This window comes from Lynx rufus, unplaced genomic scaffold, assembly GCF_022079265.1.
Source record: "Lynx rufus isolate CCGP_SWC_20201006 ecotype Redwood Valley unplaced genomic scaffold, mLynRuf1.p SCAF_2, whole genome shotgun sequence".
NCBI lineage: Eukaryota > Metazoa > Chordata > Mammalia > Carnivora > Felidae > Lynx > Lynx rufus.
In genome coordinates this window covers 146,450,932-146,478,283 of record NW_025814834.1, presented here as the reverse complement: position 1 = coordinate 146,478,283, position 27,352 = coordinate 146,450,932, and the positions used below count along the sequence as shown (strand labels likewise).

Here is a 27,352-nt window from a genome sequence, read left to right as displayed (position 1 = left end):
TCAGACCCAGGCTGAGTTTTAGCTCCATTACCTGCTGCTTTGAGAAAATGACTTAACATCTGTGAGCCCCACTGCTTCTTCTCACATAGGGTTAGCGACCCTTCCCTGTAAAGGCAGTTCTGCAAATTCAGTGAGGCAGGGCATGTGAGGGCCCCCAGGTCAAGTTCCTAATTCTGTGCAGCCTGGGTGAGTTCCTATGTGTGATTGGAAGCCTGTGACCCTGGGGCACTGGGCAGAGAGGTCTACCAGCCCAGGTCTATAGTCACCCTGGCCCTGTGTTTCTCCTCTGTGGCTGGCTTTTCGAAGTCCTGCCATGGGGTGCTCCAAGCAGTGCTTTCCTTCTCAGCTCCTTCAAAGCCAGGAAACCCCTGGCTTTGGGACCCTAAACCATCGTGCAGGCAGAATTTTTTTAAATGGTGTGTACCCCTTTACTACATTTCTGCCGTGGGAAATGACACTCTGGCTCCTGGAAAATGGCTCATACCCCTCTGTGGGTAGATGCCAGTCTAGCCAGCCAGTTGGCTCTGAGGACGTCTTCCTTGAAAGCCATGGCCCAGGTTCTGCAAAGGCTGGGAGGTGAGTGTGAGTGCCAGAGACCTCCTTCACCGAAAAGCCTGTTCCAGGTGCCATCCTGGAAGTGCAGACAGACAAGGACACTGACTGAAGGCTGCGAGTACAGAGAGAGACCGTCTCTTAGGTGACCAGACAACTTGTCAGTTTTCTTTTTCTTGTTTGCAAAATCCAGCCGTAATAATGACCAAGAGTCCTCGTACAAAGAGATCTGTGGCAAACATTTTTTTTTTAATTTTTTTTTTTTCTTCAACGTTTATTTTATTTTTGGGACAGAGAGAGACAGAGCATGAACGGGGGAGGGGCAGAGAGAGAGGGAGACACAGAATCGGAAACAGGCTCCAGGCTCCGAGCCATCAGCCCAGAGCCCGACGCGGGGCTCGAACTCACGGACCGCGAGATCGTGACCTGGCTGAAGTCGGACGCTTAACCGACTGCGCCATCCAGGCGCCCCGTGTGGCAAACATTTTTAACCACCAAAGTAAGGTCTTTGTCTTTCTTTTTTATGATGAAGGAAGATAAGCAGCATCATTTGAGACATGAGTTTATCATCTCCTCCTCCACACCTCTTAGTCCTCAGAGAAGCTGTCTCTCGTCACTTACTTTGGAGCTTCCAAAATGGCTTTCACAATGTTGCCATCTTCATCCATGGACTATCATACCTAGGGAGTGGAGACTCTCAAAATGAACTTCCGATATCCTTCCAAAATCAATTTTATCTCTTGTGGCATGATTTGTACCTACCGGGGAGCATATTTTTTCTCTTCCTAGGAGGTTGTGATATACATAATGTATGTGTGTGTGTGTGTGTATTTATTTCTCAACAGGTATAAGGTAGAAACACTTCTCCATGAAACACAGAAACACAGAAGGTGCAGGAGAATAGCTGAACAATGGGAAAGTATGATATGGTACTTAGACCTTGTGGCTCTTAGGAAGCATGTGTGGGACTGATGCAGTCATAGGAGTGTTGTATGTATTATCCAAACTGTAAATTTGGGATCCATGCAAGTTAATTTAAGCATGTTTCCTTTGGATTTTCTTAGGAATTCACTTTTTCTTCAGAGGTTTTCCTTCTAGGCTCTTGGAGTCCTAATGAGTAACAAATGAAGGCAGGGTTACCAAAATGTATTGTATTGTATTGTATTGTATTGTATTGTATTGTATTGTATTGTATTGTATTGTATTGTATTGTATCTATTTTATTTTAATGTTTATTTTTGAGAGAGAATACACACACATGAGTGGGAGAGGGACAGAGAAGAGACAGAAGATTTGAAGCAGGCTCTGCACTGACAGCAGAGACACCCTCATGGGGCTCGAAATCATGAACCCTGAGATCATGACCTCGGTCAAAGTTGTGCTTAACTGACTGAGCCACCCAGGAGCCCCCAAAAATGTATTTTAAAATAGAATTGTGTCCTCAAAAACATGGTAACATTGACAGTTTTTTTTTTAAAATGAGAGAGAAGTGAGAACAGTTCTGAGCTACGTGCCTTCCTTTCTGTTGCCTTCCCACCGTGTACTTTATGGAGGGGGGGATATGGTAGTGCTTTGGGAAAAAGGATGAAAGACATGAAGAGATCTGAAAAGAGATGAAGAATTGACAAGTCTAGGGAGGCAAAGGACTGGGAGAAGGAAAAGGTGGCAGCCAGGGCCCAGCGGGACCCTAAAAGGATGCTGAGACCCCTCAGAAGTTGGTAGTGACAAGCCCTCATTAGACTGGGCATGCCTGAAGGATGGGGATGTATCTCTGCCCCCACCCGGCCCCCGCTGCCCCTCTTGAACTGCTCTTGCCGTGCACCTGCGCACGCTCCTACTGCCGAGTGTGCTCCTTAGGGAGGGGGCAGGCAAGGGCAGGTGAGATGCAGTTCATCTGGAGACAGGATAAACTTTCTCCTTCACTCTCTGCAGGTGCCTGGGGTCTTGCCATTGCCAAGATTCTTAATCGCCTTTCTATATGTGCTCTATTTCTTGGCTTGTCAGGAGGGCAATAGCATACTATTACAGGTGAGTGTGAGCTAAGCGCTGAAGCAGAGAGGAATAGAAAAGGAGAGAATTTCAACAGTTTCACTCAAAGCTGAGGTCATGTGTATGTTGTTTTATTTTCCCTCTTAAAAAATCCCAGTTAGAGAAAAAGAATTCAGGGAACAAATATTAGTCAGCTGATTAGGTTCTGAACTTGCACAGACTTTGTACCTTGGCATAAGAGTGGCTATTCTAGAACCTTTTGAACTTTTGCCATTGAGTAATTCTGAAAAGGCTGAAAGAGCCAGTCGTAGGCACTGGGGAAGAGCACCGTGTCCTCTGCTTGGGTAATAAAGGTACATATTATTGAGGTGGGTAAGGACCCTAGGTAGTCGAACAGGGTTATAGCATGTAAATTGCAGAATCATTTAGAGATGAAGAAATGGATCACAGATGGTCACTGGGCTTGATTTGTCTCCCAGGATTCACTATTGTTTTGAGAATTAGCAGAGTGTAGAGGAAATGGCCCAGATTTTATACTTAGGAAAGACCTGTTATTCAGCTCTCCATTTGACCACTTTCTAGCTGAGACATCAGGACAGTTACTTAACTTCTCTGACCCTATTTCCTCAGTTGGGAATAGGAGAATAGGACATTCATAGATCTGTTGGGAAATGTTGAAACTAAGAGCTGATTAAAATGAGATGCTGTCTAGCCAAGAGTAGGAACTTAATGTCCATCAATTTCTACTTCAGTCAAAATTTGGCTTTTTATATAGAATAATTGTCCTACTCTCCATGTTGAGTTTTGAAACATGAATAAATTTTATTTAAGCCATCAGCTTGTGACAAAAGGAGCTGTTTATCCAAGACAGGCCTGTAAGTACCTTGTAACCCAAGAGATTTGTCTGCAAGGACAGAGAGGGTACAGATGAAGCCATCCACATCTGGAAGTCCAGAAACCAGGCACTAAACGCACATACAAACTCCTAGGGCTGGCATGCTCTGTATATAGCAGATTCTTAAACCATCTGTTTATTAATTTTTAAACATTACCCCGAAGTTCACCAAAGTCAGAGGGTAGCACAATCAACCCAAACTCAGAATTTTGGAACTGCTTTCTGATTTCATAATCACAGAGAAATCCTTAGTTGTTCATTGAAAGAACGCACTATACCACTATCTTCTGTGTGGGATTGGTATCTGTCATGTTAGGGGACTGTGAGCTTGAGGTTGGTGCGCCTAGAGACCGTAGCCCCCCTGGAACGCTCTCCCCGCCCCTCCACCCCAAGTTCGCGGCGGTGTGCACGGTCTCTTGACTCAGCCAGGCGCAAGACAAGTAATTTCCTCCCATCCTCGGGTCTTTCAGTTGCTGAGCTGGAGTGAATATACTGGGATGTGGCTATGCGCTTTACAATTTTGCATAAATCCATCCTCCACTCCCTGGAAAGGCTGGGTCCCGTCTTTACACCTTCCCCTAGGCGATTTTGTTCCATGGGCGGGGGCGGGGAGGAGAGGAAAGGAAAGGAGGAAAACGGAGGCAGACTACACGCGGCACCGCGCTCTGCGCGCTCGGGAGGAAGCGTGCAGTCCATTGACTCGGTACTTGTGGGGAGGGGAGAACCGAGGCAGGGGCTGGAAACGGAAGGGCTGCGAGCGCTCCGGCCGCGAGGCCTCCGGCAGGGGGAGGCCCGGGCCTCGGGGAGCCACCTCGCCAGAAGCCGGTGTAGCGGGTCAGAGGACAGCGCCCGGAGGGACCATGGCGAGGCGGGCGGGGGCGGCGGTAGTTATGCAACCCGCAGCCCCCCTGTGTCCTCCCTCGCGCGGGTCTGCGCCCCTCCCTCCACTCTGCCAACACTCGGATCTCTCGCTCTTTCTCTCCCCTGTGTTTTCAAACAGGAAGTGCACGGCTGTCTGTAACGTGCCGGGTCCCAGGATGGAGGAGTGAAGTCTCTGTCGCCGCTGGTGCCAGCCTGCGGAGCGCCCCCCTCCCCCCGGAAGCCAAGTCCCCGGAGAGCGCCCTGAGGGAGCAGGGTGGCCGCCTGGTCCAGGTGCGTGGGGCCGGGTCGGGGAGCCTGCGGGCCGGGCGCTGGGCTGTCACTGGCCGCCGCCCCTGGGTGCCGCCGAGCCTGCTCTCCAGGTCCGCGCCGCAGCCTCACTCGCGTGCGTGCCGCGGTAGCCTGGTGGCACCCCCCTGCCCGCCTTCGTCCCCAGGGGTCTCTGCCCAACTGTGGCCTGCTGCCCCGGGCGTGTTGGTCCCCCGCCCCTGGAGGGCGGGAGGGCTTTGGGCTGCCTGACGCCTGCGGGACCTGCCCGGGCTTACTTAGCCTAGGCAGGCGCTTTCCAGGCGGGGCTGCCTTTGCCCGGGAGGCTTCCCCGAGTCCCCAGCTGCCCTCTCCGCCCTCACCGCCGCCTCCTCCCGCCACTGCTGCCCGAAGCGGGGCGCTCTGTTGCTCTGAAGTCTCTGGGAGGCTTGGATGTTAGGAAGGGTAGCGTGTGAGAAGTGGGGACCTAGGGAGAGAGAGAGGGTGAGCGAGGTGTAAGGTGGAAAGGGGAGCAAGAGTCTTGGTGCGCGGCTTCCGAAAGCCCACCTCCTCAGCGGAGCCTTGCTGTCTCTTGGTGGGTTTGTTTGTTTTGTTTTGTTTCTGTTTTTTGGGGGGGGTTGGGGGGGGTGGTTGGAGCCAGGCTTTCAGAACAGAGGGAATTAGTGATGTAGACATGCACTGGAAAGGTAGCGACCAGGAATGAGGGACAGCTACTTCTGAGGTGTTTAGTCTGGTTTCTGGCTGCTTAACTCCAGTTGTGGTTTCTCTCAGCCAGGCTCCCTCGCTCAGACAGAAGGTACTCTTAAAGGTATGAGCCAGACGTCTTTATTCATTATATTCCATTTTCCATCAGAGGAAAATGGAGAATGACTTCTCGCATTCACCAAGTAGTTTATAATTTCACATCTGTGTCTTGCTGCATCTCGGATGTTCCCAGGCGGAGAGCACAAACTGCTCGAGAAGAGGGTGGTTTCATGCGCAGGCTTAGTGCTTCTTCATTTCCCTGGCAGCTCCAGTCTCTGCAGACTAAGTCAAATTGACTTCTCCCCTAATGAAAGCCTGGCCTTGTTTCTCCGCCTATATTTATCTACCTGGTGAAACTCCAGTCTGGTGGAGAGCCACTAACGGAGGTTGGATAGTTGAGAAGAATCAGTTTAATGGCGAGATTGGCCTCAAATGCAATGTTTGAACAGTGTTAAAGCCAGTAGCGTCTTCCTACTCTTAGAGGAAGGGACGTGAGCAGAGGACTAGAGGGGAGGCAAGTCAAGAAGGGTCTCTTTCTACAGCGTTGGAGGGAGTGTGTAGAATCCCACTACCAGGTGCACTTATTAACTCCTTCACCTTATGGGGAGGCTAAGCTTCATCAGGGAGTAGCGTTCACTGTGGATTTAAATTCGTGATGTCATATGCTGGCTATACTATTCTAATTTGTACCTTTTGTAATAAAATATATTCCCCTACATAACTAATTTTGCTTTGAAAGGAAAATCTTTTGTGGTCAGGTAGCCTGGTAAATTTGTACCACCCTCTCTCTCCCTTTTTTAACGCCTGTCATCAGTGATTTTAATTCTGTGATCCCATTATTCCAATAGTCCCTCAGAACTTTAATCCCTTTTAGAAAGCAGCTGCTTTGAGTGTTGCGATAGTATCAGTAATTGGCATAATTGCGTTAGCAGTAAATAGCCAAGATACACTGTGAGAACTGAGCAATTAATTTCATCTTTTTCTAGATAGATGGACTTGGATGTCTTAAATTTGAATCTCATTGTGATATGTCCGTGTTTAGGCCTCTTCTCTTTGCCAGATACATGACATGATTAAAACAAGTCAGTGAGAGGGACTCTTGAAAGACCTGTACAACCATAGTGTTTTGTCTCTCTTTTTGTACCCAAGTATACTCCTGGCTTTCCAGTTCGTTAATTTATTTGAGGAGTATCTTCAGCTTCAGGTGCTCTGCTTCAAGATAAAATAGAACAGCCTTTGTGACTCTCCAAACTCATACCCTGTTTAGAGACAGGATTTGCTCCCACCCTAGGAAAATTTAATAATATTAAGTAATAACCCAGAAATAATGATAATTGATCTTAAGAGCTCTTCATTTTCTGTTGACAAGCACATTTTCTAGATCGCATTTATAATTTGTTACTCCCTTTCATAGTCTGGTGAAACAGGTCTTGTTCACCCTGTTTTGTGGAGAGAGGAAACTGAGGCTGTGGAAATGGGACTTGTAAAATGGGACTACGTAAATGGAGATGCCGGGACATCTTTTGATGAACACGTCCTTGGCACATTTGTAATCTGGAAAGTTGCTGCCTGAGAAAGGGATGTCCATGCTGATTCAGGTGGTCTTTCGCTATTCCCAGCAAGCTGGTAATGACCGACTCCAGACTAGCCTTACCTACGTCTTTGGATCTTTTCCCATAACCTCTACCCAGAGCTGAGGGGTTTTTGTTGTGTTTTGTTTTGTTCCCACATCTGACATTTACACTTCCTCTGTGTTAGTCACTAGATTTAGCTGTGTTTGTATCAATCTGATCTGTTTTCTGCTGCCAGAATTCTAATGGCATATTTTAATTTACAGATATTTTATGTCAAGTCTTAGTAAACTGTCTCTTTTTGAAGGGTCAGATTGTTTTTTAGAACAGAAAAGCAGTACTTCTGGTTTAACCCTAGAACACTTTATGTCCCAGAAAAGAAATAATAAATTATGAAATGATGTGTGGGACTGTCTCTACAGCCCACTGCCATACATAACATACTACCACCATATATGGCCCTGCAACTCCCCACCCCAGTTCAGGATACCCACAGTAAAGGTATCATATCACAGGGGTGACTGGCTGGCTCAGTCAGTAGAGCGTGATCTTGGGGTTGTGAGTTTGAGCCTTATGTTGAGCATAGAGATTATAAAAAAGAAAGAAAAGGTCATATTACAGAACAACAATAGCAAATCCATGTATGCTTTAAATTCTATGTTAAGTAATTTTGTAGTGTTCTCCAGATGGAAATAAGTTTATTTCTTCTTATCTTTGTGATGCTTAAAGTTAAGGTTTTCTTTAGCTAGTATTTTATGTGGCATTAAGAAGAACATAAAATTGAGAGTACGTTTTTACTGGGAAATGCTGCATGCAATATTTATTTTGTCTTCAACAGAGTATCTGTAGTGATCTATAACTTCTGTTCCTTAGAATTGTACCAAGTATCAGAAGGGGAGAAGGTGGGAGAGGAAAGAGATAAAGTAAGTGGTCTTTCTTTTATAAATGAGGAATGAAATATGTATTTTTTCTTAATAAACAATGTACTGCCATTTCTGTCTGTCTGGGACAGTTCCAATAGCTTGTGAATAGGAATGAAAGCATATTAGCTTTGATGTTAAATGCCAAGGAGAAGTTTATGACCAAGAGAGGGCTAGAGTAGAGATTGATTGTGTTAGCATTTTCATTTTTTCAAAACCCTCTGGTTTTTTCATGTCCATTATATAGTAAAAATTGTCTTCTATTGGAAATTGCAAGCTTTAAAGCAGTGGTTCTCAACCCTTCACGCAAATTGGGAAGCTTTTATTAATACTTAAAGATTTCAAAGATTTTGATTTGCTTAGAGTTTTACTTCTTATTTCTGATGATTGCTAATATTGAGTGACAGAGGTACTATGTATCACTCAGCTGAATATATAGTGTAAATAATGCCTATAACATCTTCTTGTACTTACACAGTAGGAGTGTATATCTATGTGAGACGTGGGTTCAGTGCACTGAAATCTGCCAGCACCTTGAAGTCCATGGGCTGGAAAATCAGGACCAAAGTAAAACAACTGCTCCGGGCTAGGGATGGCGAAATGGTGATTTAAATGTATAGTCTGTTAGCCGTCAGATTATCAAGATACCGATCTCTGTCTTTCTTGTACATTAAATAGATGGTGTGTAAAGTCCTGACTTTGAATCTGATTTTGTTTCCAGGTTAATTGTTTTTCATGGTCAGCTTTGAGGTCTTAGAAGTACTCAGTTATGGATAACTGGAATTCTTGTAAGACCATTTTCCCTGCATTACTTCTGTGAATATCCTTTCCTTACGTTAATATAGTTAGGACTCTGACACCAGTTGCATAATCGCCACTGGCTTAAGTACCACCAGCAGCAGCCTTATTTTCATTTCCCAGAAGCTAAAAGAAGCTTCCTCTCAACCTTAACCTTTACAGTTTTTGATAAGTACGTGGAAAGAGATATTATTTATCCTTATTTCCTGGTGGAAAAAATGGACGCATAAGTTCCTACTGAATCGGTCTCTTTGGTTTCCATGCCTGTTTCTGTGGTTTTGGTGTTCTGTTAAAGACAGGAGAGGCCGAGCACCAAAACTTATTAAGGTTAGTGCATAATGTCTTTTTTTCTGATTAAACAACAACAAAAAAAATCACTTCCTACTTAATGAACACTTCATGTGTGCTAGACCTTTACATGGATTGTCTCTAATCCTCCTGGTGTTGTGCACGGTGGATAATCTCCCTGTTTTATAGGTGAGGAAACTGAGGCAGGCAGAAATTATAGCTTACCCATTCACAGACACAAGTGAAGCCCTGGACTGGGATCCAGATTTCTGATTCCCCATGCTAAAACCGTCCCTCCTTTATATCTGCTTCTTTCTGTCCTTAACCTCCCTAGTGTAGAGAAATGATCACACTTCGTTTAGTCTTAAGTTTAACTTTGCCCTCTCAGCAGGGGTTAAGTTACAGCCACAGAGCATATAAAGGCATTAGGAAATTAGGGACGTGGAAGAGTTAAGGTTTTTATGAATATTTTTGGCTTTCGCACAGTATGTATTCATTTTTTTCCCTAAAAAGCCTAGATATATTGACTCTGTTGGTGAGAGTGTCTTGAGGCAATATTGGCCACAAGCAGCCCAGCTGGATGTTAAGCGTATTGGTTTTACCGGAAACTCTGCAGTTTGTTGGCAGGTTTGTATCGCCACCAATACTGCATGATGATTTCTTTTTTTATTAACAAATTTCCTGATGTTGGCCAATCTGATAGATGTTATTTGTACCTCATAGTTTAATTTTGCCTTTTTATGACTACAAGTGAGGTTGAGCATCCCTTCCTTTTGCTTGATTTAATTTCCCTTTTCTGTGAATCAGGTCTCTTGCCCTTTTCTGATAAGTTCTTTGAAAGAATTCTTCTAGCATTCCTGTATATTCTAGAAACGAATCCCTTCTCTGCTTTGGGTATTGTGAACACTTTCTTCCAGTATGTCACTCGCCTGATAACTGTGTAGGGTGACTTTCATTAGCAACAACAAAAATCTTTAATTTTAATGTAGGTGAACCCATCCGTTTTTAATGTTATTGTGGTCTGTGATTGAGTCATTTCAGGAATCCTTCCCTGTTCTAGGATCATACCATGGTTTAGTCTTCCCTCACTTTATTCAAGTTTTATAGGTTTACTCTTGAGTTTTTAAACTATATGGAATTTAATATATGAGGTAGAAACTATTTATTTGTGAATGAGAGAGAGCATAAGTGGGGAAGGGGCAGAAGGAGAAGAAGAGAGAGAATCTTAAAAAAATTTTTTTTTAATGTTTATTTATTTTTGAGAGAGAGACAGAGCATGAGTGGGGGAGGGACAGAGAGAGTGGGAGACACAGAATCTGAAACAGGCTCCAGGCTCTGAGCTGTCAGCACAGAGCCCGGCGTGGGGCTCAGACTCAGAAACCGTGAGATCATGAGCTCAGCCGAAGCCGGACACTTACCCGACTGAGCCACCCAGGCACCCCAGAAGAGAGAGAATCTTAAGCCCAGCGTAGAGTCAGATTCAGGGCTCAATCTCACGACTCTGGGATCATGACCTGAGCTAAAATCAAGAGTCGGACACTGAACCGACTGAGTCACACCAGCATGCGCATTTTTATTTTTTAAAAACTGGTCATGTTGTGAGTCAATTTGACCAACACTGTTTCCGAAATAATCTACTCTTTCTCTACAGTTGGTGCTGCCTCTAGCATATAAGTGTATATTGATAGAGATCTCTTTCTGAGATCTCTCATTTGTTTAGGTGACTTAATTGTGTGTTCCTGGGTCATTGATACCCTTTTAAAATTATTATGGCTTTCAAATATGTCTTGTTACATGTACATTTATATTACCAAGATTGATATAAATTTAAAAGTTCAAAAATAGCAGCACCTGGGTGGCTCAGGTCATGATCTCATGGTTTGTGGGGTTGAGCCCTGCATTGGGCTCTGCACTGACATCACAGAGCCTGCTCTCTCCCCCTCTCTCTCTGCCCCTCTGCTCATGTTTGTGCACACGCATGCACACGCTCTCTCTCTCTGTCTCTCTCAAACATTAAAAAAATAAAGTTCAAAAATACATTATTTTAGGTAGATTTCTTGCTGTTATTTCTGTGTGTGTTAACTCTTAACACCTGCAGACGTCTTCTAGAAATGTGTTTACTTCACTGGGAGCATTATTTAGTAATGTAATTTAACATTCCTTACGTTACATTTCTTTCTCAGTTTTATTTTTTTAGCAACATGGCTCCCTTCCACACTTGGTTATCTATGTAGGGCAGGGGGGGTCTCACTTCAAAGCCTTCTCTTTCCTCTTTAGTGCTTTGCATGTACTTATAGATCTGGGATGTGCATTCCTAGTATGGCTTTTGAGTGAACGTTTGTGATGCTGTAATACATGGCTGAAAACTCTTGAAAACCTGTTGATTATAGATGTCTGCTTATTATTGGGAAAACATTGCCAGTGTTGACTTGGTTTTCCCCAAGTTTACTTTGCTCCACACTCTTCTCAGATCACTTGGTCTCATCCCTCTTCCAGGCTCTAATACATGTCACCCTGAATGCTGGATCACTTGATTTGATAAACAAGCATTTGCATGCCTGTGCAGAATAGTGTCCTTTTTCCTTAGTTGATGAAATGGCATGAAACCATGTTGTATATAACATGGCTTATATTATTGTAAGTAAATGTGAAATTACTGTGGGGGACAAATTTTGGTCTCAGAATAGATACTGCATAGCATGGTTGCCTGGACCAAAGATATTCTTCTTGGCCATCAGGTCTAGCATTATATGGGTGATAGGCTATGTTTTATTCTTCTTTTGTTTGGAGTTATTTATAGGTGCTTTGTGGATGTAGGGCTGCAGTCTACTGAAATTTACTAAGCTTGCACAAAGTCCAATAAAGTTATAATATAGAATGTTCTAGAGTCTAAAACCTGCTTAGACAGATAAGACCATGCCCTTGGGCTGTTGGAGTTGTTCTCCCAGTGTGCTTTAAACAGGATTCATTAGGTATTCACCTAAGTTTGATGATAACAACCCCAGCTACTGACCTGATTGAACTTACATACTCAGGAGAGGTCTTCATCTGTGCTGACATTTCCCATTTCTCATTCAGGTTCCTTTATGCTCACCTCACCAGCTGTCAGATCCACCTGTCTTACCAGCCTCCTCTCTTATTCAATTATTCTAATATAACTGACAGCAAAGCTACTTCATCCATTCAGCAGACATTTGCTGAGCTCCAGACTACTAGATCTTAGTTTCCCTTCTCTCTCTTCCTCCTACCTGCTGTGTGCCAGTCATTGTGCTAAGTGTTGAAGATATAGTGTGAATATGACACAGTGCCTGACCTCAGAAGATAGACACATAAATCATTAACTGGAACTTAGAAAGTGAGGCACTTTACCACAGTACGTTGTGATAAATAATAATAGAATCGGGCACAAAGGAGGCAGTGATTTATTCTTTCTTATTTGTGAGGGAAGAATTCATGAAGGAGGTGATTTTGGTGCCGATTATTAGAGGGATAGGATTACTTACCAGGCTGTAGAGAAGGGAAAAAACGAAAGAAATAGTCCAGGTTCGGAGCCCTGATGAGCTCAGTGTGCGAGGAACATAGAGTATGAGTGACTGGAGCAGAGAGGTCATGGTGCAGGGGAAAGGGGGCTGGAGGTACATCTTGGCCTCGATTCTTGATCCAGCCATGTCCAGGGCTACACATGCTATTTCTGGTAGTGGTGTTTTTTCCTGACCAGAGATGAAATAAATGCTTAAGTCACAGTCTTAAGGTACATGAAAAGGAAGCAGGGAGAAGTCCAGTGACTATTAAAACAACCCAGGTGGAAGTAGTGAGGACCAGAATTACGTTGAGCATGGTGGGAAAGGAAAGGAGAGGATGGGTTTGAAACTCATTTAGGAGAGAGAATTGGTTACTGATTGAATGGAAAGTGGGAGGGAAGGGAAAAGAAAGATGGCCCCTGATGTTTCTGGTTGGGAAAATTCACTGATGGTGTCATTAGTCAGAATGGGAAGTATGAGAGGAGCAAGTTTGGAGAGAGAGTAGTGACTTCAGTTTGGAGTCAAGTTGGGGTGCCCCTGGGACGTTCAGTTGATCTTGAGAGGCCTTGCCCTAGAGAGAAGTCACAGCCAGAGATGTGCTTTGGGGAGTGACTGGAACTGATGACTGTAGCTGTGAATGAAGCTGAGATCACTGATGGATGGCCCTATGACCAGAGACCAACAGACAAAAGGGGAGAACGAAACAAGATCAGGAAATGGTACAAACAAAACCGATGGGAAGCTTGAGCACTAGGGTTTTTGTCTTGTTTCTGTCTATTGTCATATGGTCCTTTGAATAAAACCCCCTGAAATCATTAATGTTATTGGCTTTTATTTACCTTATTTAAAAAATATATTTTTTAATGTTTATTTATTTTGGGGAGAGAGAGACAGAGTGCGAGCAGGGGAGGGGCAGAGAGAGAAGGAGACACAGAATCCGAAGCAGCCTCCAGGCTCTGAACTGTTAGCACAAAGCCCGACGCGGGGCTCGAACTCACCAACCATGAGATCATGACCTGAGCTGAAGTCAGATACTCAACCGACTGAGCCCCCCGGGTGGCCCCGTTACTGGCTTTTAGAGATAAGTTCTCTGAAGCTCTGGTAAGGAACTGGCCAAAGCACCGGGTAGTAAATAGGGAAAAGCTCTCAGGTCTGTGGGAGGCCCCGGGAAGGCCAGGTACAGCAAAGACTGAAAGTGGGAGCCTGGATTTGGCCATGAGAAATTCAGTTGGTATTCGGTAGTCGGAAGAGTTCTTAAGTCAAGGGTGAGGAAGGACTGAGGGGGAGGCACCAATTGGAGCGTGTGTGCACACATTTGTCCATGAAGGAATATTTTTCAGGTGTAATTGTGACCAGAGCTTGTATTTTGTTTGAGAATAGGCGGAGAGAGTAACCAAAAGTAGAAGAAGAGAGAATGAGTGGTGGAGTAAGGCTTCAGAAAAGATATGATCTGGAGTGTATGCACGATCAAAGGAGGTATCGTGAGAGGGAACAGGGACAGTCATTCCTTTGGGACGGGAGAGGAAGAGAAGATACATCTGACTGTGGGGGCACCTGGGTGGCTCAGTTAAGTGACTTGACTCTTGATTTCAGCTCAGATCATGATCTCAGTTCATGAGATCAAGCCCTACGTCGGGAGGGAGGTTTCTGTCAGCATGGAGCCTGCTTGAGATTCTCTCTCTTCCTCTCTGCTCCTCCCCGACTCATGCACACATTCTCTCTCTCTCAAAAATAAATAAACATAAAAAAAAAAGAAGAAGATACGTGTAACTATAGATGAGTGCTAGTGGAAGAGGAGGAAGCTGAGAAAGTTCGTTCCTGATGGCTTGGGTTTTCTTAGTAAAGTAGGAGCCGATGAAATCTGGGAGTGAGGGGGCCTGGGGATAATAGTTGAGACTTGGTAATAATAAACTTGGAGAAAGGAGCTCACGGATTTAGGATGAGTAAGTGTATCAGTTGGTGTTTTGTCAGCTGGCATTAGGTGCTGATGGTGGGGTTTTCTTCTGGTTCATACAGTAAGATAAATACCATGATTGACCTTTTAAAATAAAACCCAAAAGCCTTGCCTGAAACATTAGGTTTAGATGGTGATTTAAGGAACCTAAGGATGAGGGGGAAGGAAGGAAAAGGAGCACAGAAGGAGCTAAGAGATTGAACGTTAGGGAACCCGAGTTGGGGTCTGAGTTCTCCCATCAACAGGCAACGGCCTTGGGGAAGTCCACTAATCTCACTGAGCCTCGCCGTCCTCACCTTTCAGGGGAGAAAATTACAATTCACGTCCCCTCGAGTCTCCCGTAGGTCCCAGAACATCTGCAAGACCTGTTCGTTATTAGACAAAAATGAGTGGCCAGAAGAGTAAGAGAAGCTAGGTTCCTGTCATTTATCATTCAGGAGTCCCTCTGATATCAGCCCTCGCCAGTGCCTTTGGGGAGTTGACAGCAAGAGGCCAGGCCAGCTGTTGGATAGCATGTCCTGGATCCACTGCCGGCCTGCACCCAGGAGCTCAGCAGGAAAGGAGAGAGGCATGGGGCTGTGAGTGGTGCAGGGCGATGACAGGGTAGGTTTGCTGCGTGTGTGTGCCTCGGCTCCCCAAGACCTCACAGGGCGCTTTGTAAAGGCAGTAGGAGGTCTTTGCATTAGTCATCTGTGGTATTTCTTTCCCTTGTATGATTGCATTTTATTTTCACTGGGTGTATTTCTCCCTCCTCATCAAAAAGATAGCATTGTGGAAGAGAATTCAACAGTCGAAGAAGGGTGAGCATTATTTCCAGCATCTTGCCTCAAAAGACTTTTCTCCTTCCCATCTCCTTCACTACACCTTGATTTTTTTGCTAGTAGAGAAACCAGAAATAGTTTGAAGCATTTCATCACTGAAGGCTCAGTTGGGAATGTTCTTCCCCTGGATGAACATTTACTCTTCAAAGCTGTTTAAACTGTCTGATTCCTGTTAAGCACAGGGATGACAGGGTGCCTGGCTGGCTCATTCAGGGGAGTATGTGACTCTTGATCTTGGGGTGGTAAGTTCAAGCCCTACATTGGGTCATAGAGATTACTTAAAAATAAAATCTTAAACAAACAAACAGGGATGACATCTTAAAGCCCTAGAGTTCAGCTAACATTAAAAAGTGAATCGAGATCAGGGTGCCTGGATGGCTCAGTTGGTTGAGCGTCCAACTTCAGCGTGGGTCATGATCTCATGGTTTGTGAGTTCGAGCCTTACATCCAGCTCTGTGCTGACAGCTCAGAGCCTGGAGCCTGCTTGGAGTCTGTGTTTCCCTCTCTCTCTGCCCCTCCCCAGCTTGCACACTGTCTCTGTCTCTCTCAAAAACAAATAGACTTTAAAAAAATAAAAATAAAAAAAGAAAAGTGAATCCAGATCAGGTGAGTACCTCCAGAGCTTATTGTAATAATTTAACAAGCCTAAACAGGTAATGGGACACTCTTTTTAAAATTAATTCTCTAATCTTTCTCTATGCTATTACATATTTGAGAGAAACTTGGGCATTTCCTTTTTTCTTCATTAAGCTATTACACAACTTAATGCTTGGAAAATTCTTCACAGGAAGAAACAGGGTGTAACAGTTTGCATGAGACTTTTTTTTTTTTTTTTTTTTAATTCACCCTTTTAGCTTAAGTCTGAGAATACTATTCTCCCTCCAGGCAACTGTTCTAGTTTCTTTCTGAAAGTCTTAATTTCGCCACATAATTAAATATTCATCTAAGTGAAACATAGTTAAAAAAAATTAAAACCGTCTAAACGTGAAGTTAAAACATAGTCTATAAATGTGTTCTTCCATTTCCTGAGAAACAACAGGAAAGGTTTGCTTTCTCAAAATAAACTAAGTAGCCTGACTGTGAACTTAGAGTAGTGGAGATCAAAGATTCCAGCATCATCACACAATGGGAAAGTTTCAGTTATTTTTTTCCAACCTCAGAAAATCAAATTGAATGCTGCCTTTTTTCCCCTTTTAACATGCGGAACCAGGATATGTATGTGGAATTCAGAAACTTCCATTGGCATATGTGAAATTGTCATCAACAGACCACTTCCTAGTTTAGTGGAGTCCACTTCCAACGTGTGTTTGGTCAGTGTGGGCCATGCTAGAGATGCAGCAATGAAAATGTCCTTTTTTGGGCATTCAATTCAGGAAGATCAGAGAAAAACCCACTGAGTTTCTGCAAACATATAGCGTCTAAACTTGAAGTTAAACATGCTAGATCAGTGAATTATTTCAGAGCTCAGCTAGTAATAAAAGCTTAGCAGCTCACATTGGTCATGAAACTGCATGGAAGAAGGAATCTACAGAATTATTATACACACACACATTCTCAAGTAGCAGTAAGAACATTTGTTAATATTTCTCTACTTCCAGAAACAAGGAATGAGAGCTCATCTTTAAGGAAGGGCATCAGTTGTGTTATGGTTGGCAGATTTTTGTTAGATACAAGCAAGATTAGGGAGAAATAAGTATGTTAAGTATTTATTTACCATTAATTTGTGGGTTCAAATAATATGCAATTCTGTATTCCTCAGATCCTATAAAATAGGTCAATATTTGGTCAGACCTATAAAATAGGTCAATAAATTGAAATATTGGATAATACTTATGTATACTAGGAAAATGACTTAAACATTGAGAACTTTACAGAATTTCTCGATAGACCAGTTTTTTCTGCACTTGTCTTTCAAGAAAAGATAGAACAGATCTCAAAGCTCCATACAGCTTTGATCTCTTTCTTGCTCTTTTTTTTTTAATTTTTTTTTTTTAACGTTTATTTATTTTTGAGACAGAGAGAGAGAGAGCATGAACAGGGGAGGAGCAGAGAAAGAGAGGGAGACACAGAATCTGAAACAGGCTCCAGGCTCTGAGCTGTCAGCCCAGAGCCCGACGCAGGGCTCGAACTCACGGACCGCGAGATCATGACCTGAGCCGAAGTCAGACACAACCAACCAAGCCACCCAGGCGCCCCTCTTGCTCTGTTTTTAACCTAGGTCTGTGTTGACACTGGGTGTCTTATAGACCGTATATATTTGGGTTTATTTCTTAAAAATAAAATCTGTTAAGTTGTATCTTTGTAAAAAAATTTTTAATGTTCATTTATTTTTGAGAGAGAGACAAAGTGCGAGTGGGGGAGGGCAGAGAGAGAGGGAGACACAGAATCCGAAGTGGGCTCCAGGCTCCGAGCTGTCAGCACGGACCAACACGGGGCTCTAACTAATGAACCGCGAGATCATGACCTGAGCTGAAGTCAGACATTTAACTGGCTGAGCCACCCAGGCACCCCAAGTTGTATCATTTAATTGGTGTATTTACATGATTCACATTTAAGGTGATTATTGATCTAGCGGACTTAATGTCTACCATGTTGGTAACTGTTTTCTATTTGTTGCAGTGGCTATTTGTTTCCTTTTTCTCCATTTTCTTCTGTGGTTTTTAAGCAAACATTTTATATGATTCTATTTTATCTCCTCTCATGTCAATTATACTTTACGAATTTTTTTTTTTTTTTTTGGTGATCACTGTAGAGTTTACAATTGATTTCACTTTCTAAATTTTTTTTTAAAAGCAAAAACATGTTTGTGTGCATATGCATAGAAAAAAATTGGAAGATTACATATACTAAGACATTAAGAGTAGTTAATCTTTGGGTAGAAGAATTATAGGTAGTATTTACTTTTTTAAAGTATTTTTTGATGTTTATTTATTTACTTATTTATTTGAGAGACACAGAGAGCATGAATGAGGGAGGGGCGGGGAGAGAGAGGGTGAGAGAGAATCCCAAGCAGGCTCGTTGCTGTTAGCACAGAGCCCAACGTGAGGCTCGAACTTACAATCTGTGAGATGATGACCTGAACCAAAATCAGGAGTCACTTAGTCACCTGAGCCACCCAGATGTCCCTCTTTTTTTTTATTTGAGAGAGAGAGAGAGTGTATGCAAGCAGGAGAGAGCGGCAGAGGGACAGAAGGAGAATCTCAAGCAGGCACCACACTCAGTGTGGAGCCTGACTTAGGTCTTGATCTCAGCACCCTGGGATCATGACCCAAGCTGAAATCGAGAGTTGGATGCTCAACTGACTGAACCAATCAGGTCCCCCTTTATTTTCTTTTCTATAGTTTTCTGTATTATCTGATTCTTTTCATGGCAAGTAGGTATTGCTTTTATAATCAGAAAGAAAAAAGGCTCCTTTCCTTTCGAAGGGAGAGGAGAGGGCAAATGACAGCAAAATAAGCTGAAAATTTCCTATTCTATGCTTTACGCTCTCTTGTCTTCCAGCTTGAGACCACCACACTGCCTCACAGCCCCATCACTGCACTGGTAGGAACAAGGGAAGGGGTCTGCTGCTGCTCCCCTTGCGCTGGGAAGGTTGTCACTCCTGCCCTGTACCTTCTCTGCCTACACAGTGAGAATGACTTAGGGATCAATCCACCATGTGGTTTGATGTAAAAAAAGGTTTTCACTTAATACAGAGTTAAGCATACTTCTCTGTTTCTGCATAATTAAGTTTTCCTCTGCATGGAATGTCCTTATGCCTCTTAAGTGTCTTTCACAAAATAATGAGCAGTGTAAGAACACTTGAAAAGCAGTTTGAAGTGGAGCTTTCCTTGTAAAACTTGTAATCTTTCTTTGGTTTCCTGGTATGAAACCTGTGTTGGGCAGGGTGGGGAGAGACTGTTAGAGGTAGTACCTCTAGTAGTAGGTGAAGAGCTTGTAACTAATGTGAGGCTATTGCTGTCTCTTTCAGAAAACTCCCCCTCATTGCCATAGTAGAGAAAATAACCATTGTTTTTTCGATGTTGATTATATCTTCTCAATCTATTTGGATTTGCATGTAAATCAAACCCGCATTAAAACTTAAAAATTACATGGCTCAGTGTAAACAGATAAAATGTAGATTTGTTTAAAAAAAATGGTTTTAGGGTGGCTCATTTGGTGAAGCATCCGACTCTTGGTTTTGGCTCAGGTCATGATCTTAGGGTTCATGAGATTGAGCCCTGTGTCGGGTTCTGCACTGACAATGCAGAGCCTGCTTGGAATTCTCTCTGTCCCTCTCTCTCTGCCCCCCCCCCCCAATAAATAAATAAACTTAAAAATATATATGTATAAAATAAAAAATGGTTTTAGTACCAACTAATCTGCCAGGTGTTTTCAAGAAAGCCATAAATTTTATAAGTACTGTAGTAGTTCATTAGCCTCTAAAATTGGAATCATTATCTCTTGCTGCTTGTCTGCTGCATCCAAGTAAGCAAAAGACCAGCAAGGCTTTTTGTGTCTTCTGAAAGAAGAGAATTTTAAAAAAGCAAACCAGTTTTGTCTGTATTTCCAGGTGAAAATTATAGGTCTCCATTCTAATATAGTCTATTAATAGAGTTGGGAAATTTCACTTAAGGTAAGAAATGAACTAGTTGTCATATTCTGTTTAAAGCTAATAGAATCCAACAAAGACAGTTGGAAAAATTATGAAATAAGTGTAAAAAAGAATTCATTCAGAGCACATTGATTATTGCAGCTGTGCTGAAATACATACAGATTTCGAAGGAAATACAAAAATATAAATATCGCTGTTGAAGGGATTCTGGGTAGAATTGAATACATTTCCTGTATATTATTTTGATGTTTGGTATTTTATAAGAAGTAGAGAGGTCAGAAGTCAAGTTTCTGATTTGTGATGCTTATTAAGATAAGCTTGAAATGAATTGACATTTGCAGTATAAACCATATTAGTAAACCCTTCAGTTAGGTGTGGGATTAAGGGTAAGTAATTTGATTCTTTTTTTAAACTTATTTCTGAGTGAGAGACTTGATACATGGAAATGTTAATGGAGAAACAATGGTGAGAATTCTAGTGTTTGTTTCTATGTTGCCCATTTATTTAAACCTTACCTGTGTTGGCTTTGCTGCCTTTGACCTGAGTTGCCATTGGTTTCTTCAGCTTTTAACTTGTCACTGTCTGCACTGTGACATTCTATCTGCCTTTTTTGCTTCTCAGGTACCGCTGTGAAAATTACTTAAGTGAGAAGTGGTTTGGGGCTAAGAACTGAATGGAAGAAAGAAATAATCCCCTCATTATTTTAAATATGGGGAAAGAGGATTATCTGCAACCCTGAGCTTTTACCCCCAAAAGAACTGATAGCATAATAGGTTATCTTTGCCTTTCTAAATGTAAACCATAATGCTTTAATAAGTACCCTCAGGGAAGAGTCAGTAGGCGCTAATTTTGGTCTGCCTTACCACCCATTTATTTCATGACGATTCCCCTATGTGTTTCCTGATCACTTGCTCTTTGAAGGAAGTGTGAGCTTGTGATCCGTGGTGCCACAAATGCCCAGTATGAGATGGAGACGTTAGAGCAGTGTTCTCACAAAGAGGCGAACTCCCACTTTGTGCCTTCAGGAGGTGGTTACAAACGGCAAACTGAAAATTCAAAAATTGAAACAATGATTTTGTCAGAACCTTTTACAAATACTGAGCATTAAAATATATAGTTGCCAAATTAATATATATATATATACATATAATATATAAATACATGAAATCTTTTCTATATTTGTTTAAGTTTCCCTGCTTGTTTTAGCATTTAATTCTAGATGAGTAATTTGTATATTTTAGGGGGCAGTAACAGTAAGACCAAAAGGCAACATTTTTACAACAGTCCTAAAATACAGTGTACCAAGTAGTATTCCCACTTTATGGATGGAACTTAAATGCCAGGCAGTTTAAGTTGAAGGTCACACATTAGATGAGCTTTTCATTTTTAAGTAACCTTTCATCAGTACTGGGAAAGAAAGCTTACAAATCTCATACTTAAGGGAGGCTTTTATCTGAACCATTCCAGGATAAAGGAAATGTATGATGTAAGCTTTTCTGGAAGAGATAAAATCTCTGTACTCTCTGATCTCAAGTCAGTAATATTTTAAACTAAATCTTTTACATTAAAACTTAAGGCAACTCTGATTCCTTTCTTAATAGAAATAGATGTATATCATCCTCTATGAAGTACCTAATCAAAGATAGACCCATGTTCAACCTTCCTATAGTAAGTTTGCAAATCCCAAGGCTCTTAACTCTTACCTTACAGGTCTTATTTAAAAAAAAAAAAAAAAAAAAAAAAAATATATATATATATATATATGGTTTTTTGAGATTTTCCTTGAAAAATTTCTGACATTTAGAAAATTTTAGTTACTGATGGGGGCTTTGACAGGAAACCTTATAGCTGCTAATGTGTTGATTTCCTGGGATAAAGGCAGGTCGAAGTTGCAGGGCAACAGACTTTGGCTTCATATGAAAAACAAATCTCCAAAGCTGTGCCGAGCTGGACTGAGCTGCCCTGTTCTATCCAGGGTCCCAGCGCTGAGGGCACCTCAGAGAGGCTGTCCATCCTCAGTGATGGCTGCAGAGAGACCAACGCCTCCCATGGGCACAAAGTGAGTTCTCTGAGGTCACAACGTGCACACATACCATTCAGTCTTAAATTAAAATCTCTAAGCTTCCGTTTTCTTGTCTTTAGAATGAGGATAAAATGAGGATAAGATGATGTGAGGCTTGTCATGTGAATTTAATGTACCTAAAGTACTTTGGTGTAGTTATTCCTTCCAAATGAATATGATTCTATAGCTTTTCATTCTGTGTCCCTTTTCCTTTCTCTCTCTTCCATTTCTGGCCTCCTGTTAAATTTTGTAGAGCTTTTAATTCTTTTCTCTTCCTTTCTCATCCTACTTTCTATACCTATGCCTTGGGGTCCACCAGTGTGCCAAGGGATGCCCTGAGCTCCTTGGGTAACATTGCCATCAATGTCTGATACCTGGGCAAGTCAGTGAGTGAACAGCTACGGATCCTCTGTGTCCTTTGGATTTGGCACAAGGGACAGTCATAAAACCCTTGATGAAGCCAAGATCCATTACTACTTTAGCTTTCCTGTGAGCTTTTTCTGCTTCATCATTAAGGTCACGAAAGCACTAAATGGCAGTTAGATATGGATAGAGAAAAATCTCACTATACAAAGGCTTATGAATGTAGAAATCTGTATTGGTAACATTTAATTTTTCCTCTAAGTTTCTTTTTTTGGAGCCAGGCTCCTAATTGCAGATATTGTATTTGAGAGAGAAGAAGAATAGGTCCAGAAGGGCCAGAAGCATTATTTTAAGAGAACATTTTCAAGATAACTGGGGAATCTCTGTAGATAACTAAACCGGCAACATAAAAAATTTATTCATTACAAGCTATTTGAAGATCTACTTGCTTGACAGAGTGGTATCACTTAGAAATTTGATAGATCTCATCAGTACAGACTTCATGACTAAAAGAGTGATATCAGGTTTATACCATCAAAGAAATACAGATTGTTAGAGCTGGAAGGAATCTTTGGGGCCACTCAATTCAGTTTCCTTTTATAAGCAATGAAATGGAGAATCAGGTGAAGTAACTTGTTCCTTGAAACTTATCTCTTCGTATTAGAAAAAGGCAAATTGGAGACCTGGTACCTAACGTTGTAGTTATTTCATACATTCCAGCGCAGCACCATAACCGTAGCCTGTAGACCTAGAAGTCATTTCTTTGTGGCTCAGAGATGATCTCTACCCTGTTAGTCCTGTTGCTGACAGCTAAGTAAGGCATGAATGAAAACCTTTCTGGTTCCTACTCAGATTCTTTCTTGTGCCCGTGTTTAATTATTTCATGAGATCTTTGGTTGATTTGATTGCCCTGGCCCAGGAATGATCTAAATAGGCAAATATGAGAGTTTAGCTCTATGTTCAATAGTTTTTTGACCTCTTACTCTATACTAGGCACTCTTCTGTTTTTAAGTGTTTTATGTGAGTTAATTCTAGGAGACAAGTGTAGCTGTACAGGTCAGAAAATTGAGGCTTACAGGGCTTAAGCCACTTGTTCTAGGTTTATACAGCTTGTAGGCTGGAACTAGATCCAGGTCAGTTTTCCAGACAACATGTTCTTAATTGGTACTCTTCTTTACACTCTCTGTTCCCTGTGCTGCCTGTGTAATGGGGGAGCAGAGTGTCGAATTGAAGATCTGTGGCAGGTAATCCAAAGAAGATCATCTGGCCCAACCCCTTGGTTTCCAGCAGATGAGGTGTTTATTCCTGTGATTTCATAGAAGAGGTATTTGAGGCCTTGTTTGTATGTATGTATGTATGTATGTATGTATGTATGTATGTATTTATTTACTTATTTATTTATTTTTTGTTTTGTATTTCAAAGTAGAAATGATCTTTTAGCTTTTCCTTATTATAAAAGCAGTAAATCCTCATTTAAAGAAAATATAGGAACTATAGGAGAAAATTTAAATAACCTTTGTAGCTCTACAGTCTGATGATTAAGACTGGGTTCATATCTCAGAGGTATCACTTACTAGCACTTTGACTTTTGGCAAATTTTATCACCTTTCCCTGCTTCATTTCTCTGCATGGAAAACAGGAATAATCATAGTGCCTCTCTCATATGGTTCTAATGAGGACTAACTAGGTTCTTATTTGTGAAGCATTTAGAACAGTGTGTGGCACGTAGTAAATACACAAGTGTTGATTAAATAAAATAAATGATCACCCATGAAAATACAGTTGATCGTTGAATAACATGGAGGTTAAGGGCTTAACAAGCCCCTATGTGGTCAAAGATCCATGTGTAACTGATGGGGTGCCTGCTTGGTTCAGTCAGTTAAGAATCCGACTTCTGTTTAGGTCATGATCTCATGGTTTGTGAGTTCGAGCCCTACATTGGGCTCTGTGCTGACAGTCTGGAGCCTGCTTCCGATTCTGTCTGTCTGTCTCTCTCTCTCAAAAATAAATAAATATTAAATAAATAAATAAATAAACGTTAAAAAAATCCATGTGTAACTGTTGACTTTCCCACAACTTAGCTACTAATAGCCTACTCTTGACCGGAAGCCTTACTGACAACATAGTCAATTAACACATATTCTCTGTGTTATGGATGTATTGTACACTGCATTCTTACAATAAAGTAAGCTAGAGGAAAAAAGTATTAAAATCATAAAGAAGAGAACGTACATTTATAGTACTGTACTTACTGAAAAACAATTGGGTGTAACTGTATCTACAAAGTTCAAACCCATGTTGTTCAAGGGGATCTGTAGTCTTCCCACTTCTGGCCCCTGGAGGAAGAGGTAGAGACAGACCCAAAAGATTGTGCACTACAGTGAGTGGTAATGGGGCTAACCTGTGCACAACCAGGCAGGGTGGGTGGCCCTGGATCCTCTGCTTCTGTTTGTCTCCTTAGTAATCCTAATAACCGGGAATATTAATAAAATTCTACTTGCGAGGTGTTCAAAATGGTTGTGATTCTTCTTTTTGTACTCCTTGCTTTTAGGAAGCCAATGAAAACCAAACCTGTTTATTTGAGATTTTTCTGGTGTAGGCTCGGCCAGACATGATTTCCTTTCATGTGATATTTTCTGCGGTCTGTGTTAGTTTCATTCTTCCTTTGTTTTCTTGTGCTTTGGTGTGAAGAAGATGCCCTGTTTATAGAGCCTTGGTGTCTTTCATGTGTAATGCATTCTTAAACTAATTCCAGTTGCTCTGACCCTTTGAGATTTAAAAATTGCTTCGTTCCGGCTTTTAAGCATTTTTGAAATATTAAAAATGTTCATGAGGAGGTGGGTCATGGGAAAATTTTCCCAGAGTTGTTTGTTCCTAGAAAATTGTGAATTTGCATGGAGAGGTTTAATGCTGGGTTAAATTCTGCCAGGTGCATTGGTCATTTGAACTTGAGTTCCCAGCTCTTTTGATATTTAAATCCCTTTTCTGTGGCTTAAAATGTAGAGTGAACCTCTTAAACCTAAGTGCCTATGTTGAGCTGTTGCCCTTTGTCCCATCAAAGAAAGGTCTTAGTAGTGCTTGGGGTTTGCATTGAAGCACCGTGTCAGTAGGAAGGATCAAAAGATTTGTCTGTTCTCTGATTTTTGTCTTTGAACCAAGACTTCCCAAAAAGAACACAGAGTTGTTTTGAATATTGCCGCCCCTGGGTGTGAGTGATTATGCAAGTCAGTAGTATTTTTGTTTAAAAAAAGAAAAACTATTCATAATAGATTTAGAGGTATGAAATTGCAAGAAAAACAAAATACTTTTTTTAAGACAACTTGTACAAAGCAGTCTTTGAATGCAGGTGGTCCTCAACTCCTAAGAATTTGCAATTCTTCCTCCATCTTGGGAAAGACACCTCTGTCCACCAGTTACCACTTGGCCCTTTCTCTTAGTATAACCTTCTTCCTTCCCTGCCACTTGCGATGAGTTGCCAAGTAGTCTCAATTCAATCTTAAACTTAAATTCTTAATCTTTTCCTGCTGTCCCTTGAAACTCCCATATACTTCTTCAACACACAGCTCCAGAGTGGCCACTGCCCAGTCTTGCTGGGACTGCTGAAGCTACCTCCAGCCCCCTCCCTGTGTCTGACCTCTAGTGCTCTCTACTCGCTGTCTTAGGGGCTTTTACATGACCAAACACAATATGTAAGTGGTTTGCATAAAATCTTCCAGTGACTTCTCAGTGCCCTCAGAACTTCTTCATAAGAAGTTAAAAGCCAGAGTCCTTAAGAAGACTTTAAGACCTTGCATGAGAAAGTCTCCATTTCATGGTATTGCCTTCCCTTCCCCCTGACTGTACTCCAGACACACTGTTCACAGCCCCGAGAATGTCTTTCTGTGCCTTGAATCTGCTACACTTCCATGACAGTGAGCCTTCTCTATGTGTCTGATGCCTAGAATGCTCTTCTCCCTTTGCTACTTCACTTTTATCTAGCTAATTCCTGTTTCTTCCTTTCGTCTCACCTTAAATGTCATATGCTTCAAGAAGTCCTCTTTAACCCCTACACTAAATTAGGTCCCTCTGATGTTTGTTTCTGCAGTACCTTGTACCTCCCTAACATTTCGCTTACTACATTTATTTACCTTTTCTGATAGATTCCAAGCTCCGTGTGAGCATAGATAGATCTGTCTTTTTTCCCCTCTGTATCTTTGTGCTTTGCACACAGTAGGATCTGCTATGTTCTTTGAATGAATGAACATGTTCCAAATCACGCTCACGTTATTACATACAGTATTGCTTACGCGTGAATTTCTTTCAAGGAGATTTTAGTAAATTCCTCTTAATGATTTAAATTCTCTTTCCTTACACTAAATGCGTATAGTCACAAAATATATACTCCTTATGCTGATAGCACTCAGGCAACTATTGAAACACTTGAAAAGTCACAAACAAATGCAAACAATATTTTAAAACCATTAAAATTTAAATGAAAAATATTCATATGATGAGTGCTTTTTTTTCTGAAACTGAATCACCTATGTTGATTTTTTAAAAAAAATAATATAAACTTGTTTTCCTTAGGTCCTAATAATTAGTGCATATAAGTCTTTTGATTTTGATAATAGTAATGCAGGGAATACTTGTTTGTAGCATAATCTGTTATTCAGAAGCCCATTATGGACTTGAAGGCCTTGCTTACTATCTCAGAACTGTGAGACCTTATCAGAACACATCTGTCAGTGAGCAGTCCTTGAATTGCAATTTTGATGATTTTAACGATTTCTCATTTTCTTGCTAGTGCTGTAAATTTCTTGTACATTTAAAGATAAGGTTAGCATTGTAGAATTACTGAAATCAACATCAAGCATATACCTACTTCAACTGTTACTAAAACCAGGAACAGGGATATGTTTGTCGATTTTAGTTCTTATAGATGTGGAAAATTTTTAAAGTTTTAGCATGTGGCTAAGCGTCAGACTGTTGAAGGAAGTCAATAGATAATAGAAATGACTCATTCACACTATTTTGAAAACAACTTGAACATAACTCTTTTTCTTATAATTGCCTCCACTTTGTAATTTTTGAACCACTAAAAACAAACTCTTTGTTTTACAATACTTTCATGCTATTTTGAAGGCATTATTATGAA

At 41.6% G+C, this 27,352-nt stretch overlaps 1 protein-coding gene across 1 annotated transcript in view; it reads left to right on the top strand.

Moving 5' to 3' along the window:
• The window catches only part of LRRC8D (leucine rich repeat containing 8 VRAC subunit D), a 120,770-nt gene that overhangs the window by 18,488 nt on the left and 74,930 nt on the right, over positions 1–27,352 (top strand). The window contains exon 2 of the mRNA XM_047086070.1: positions 4,437–4,588. The gene's annotated coding sequence lies outside the window, so the exon portion shown is untranslated. The remainder of the gene's footprint in view (positions 1–4,436; positions 4,589–27,352) is intronic.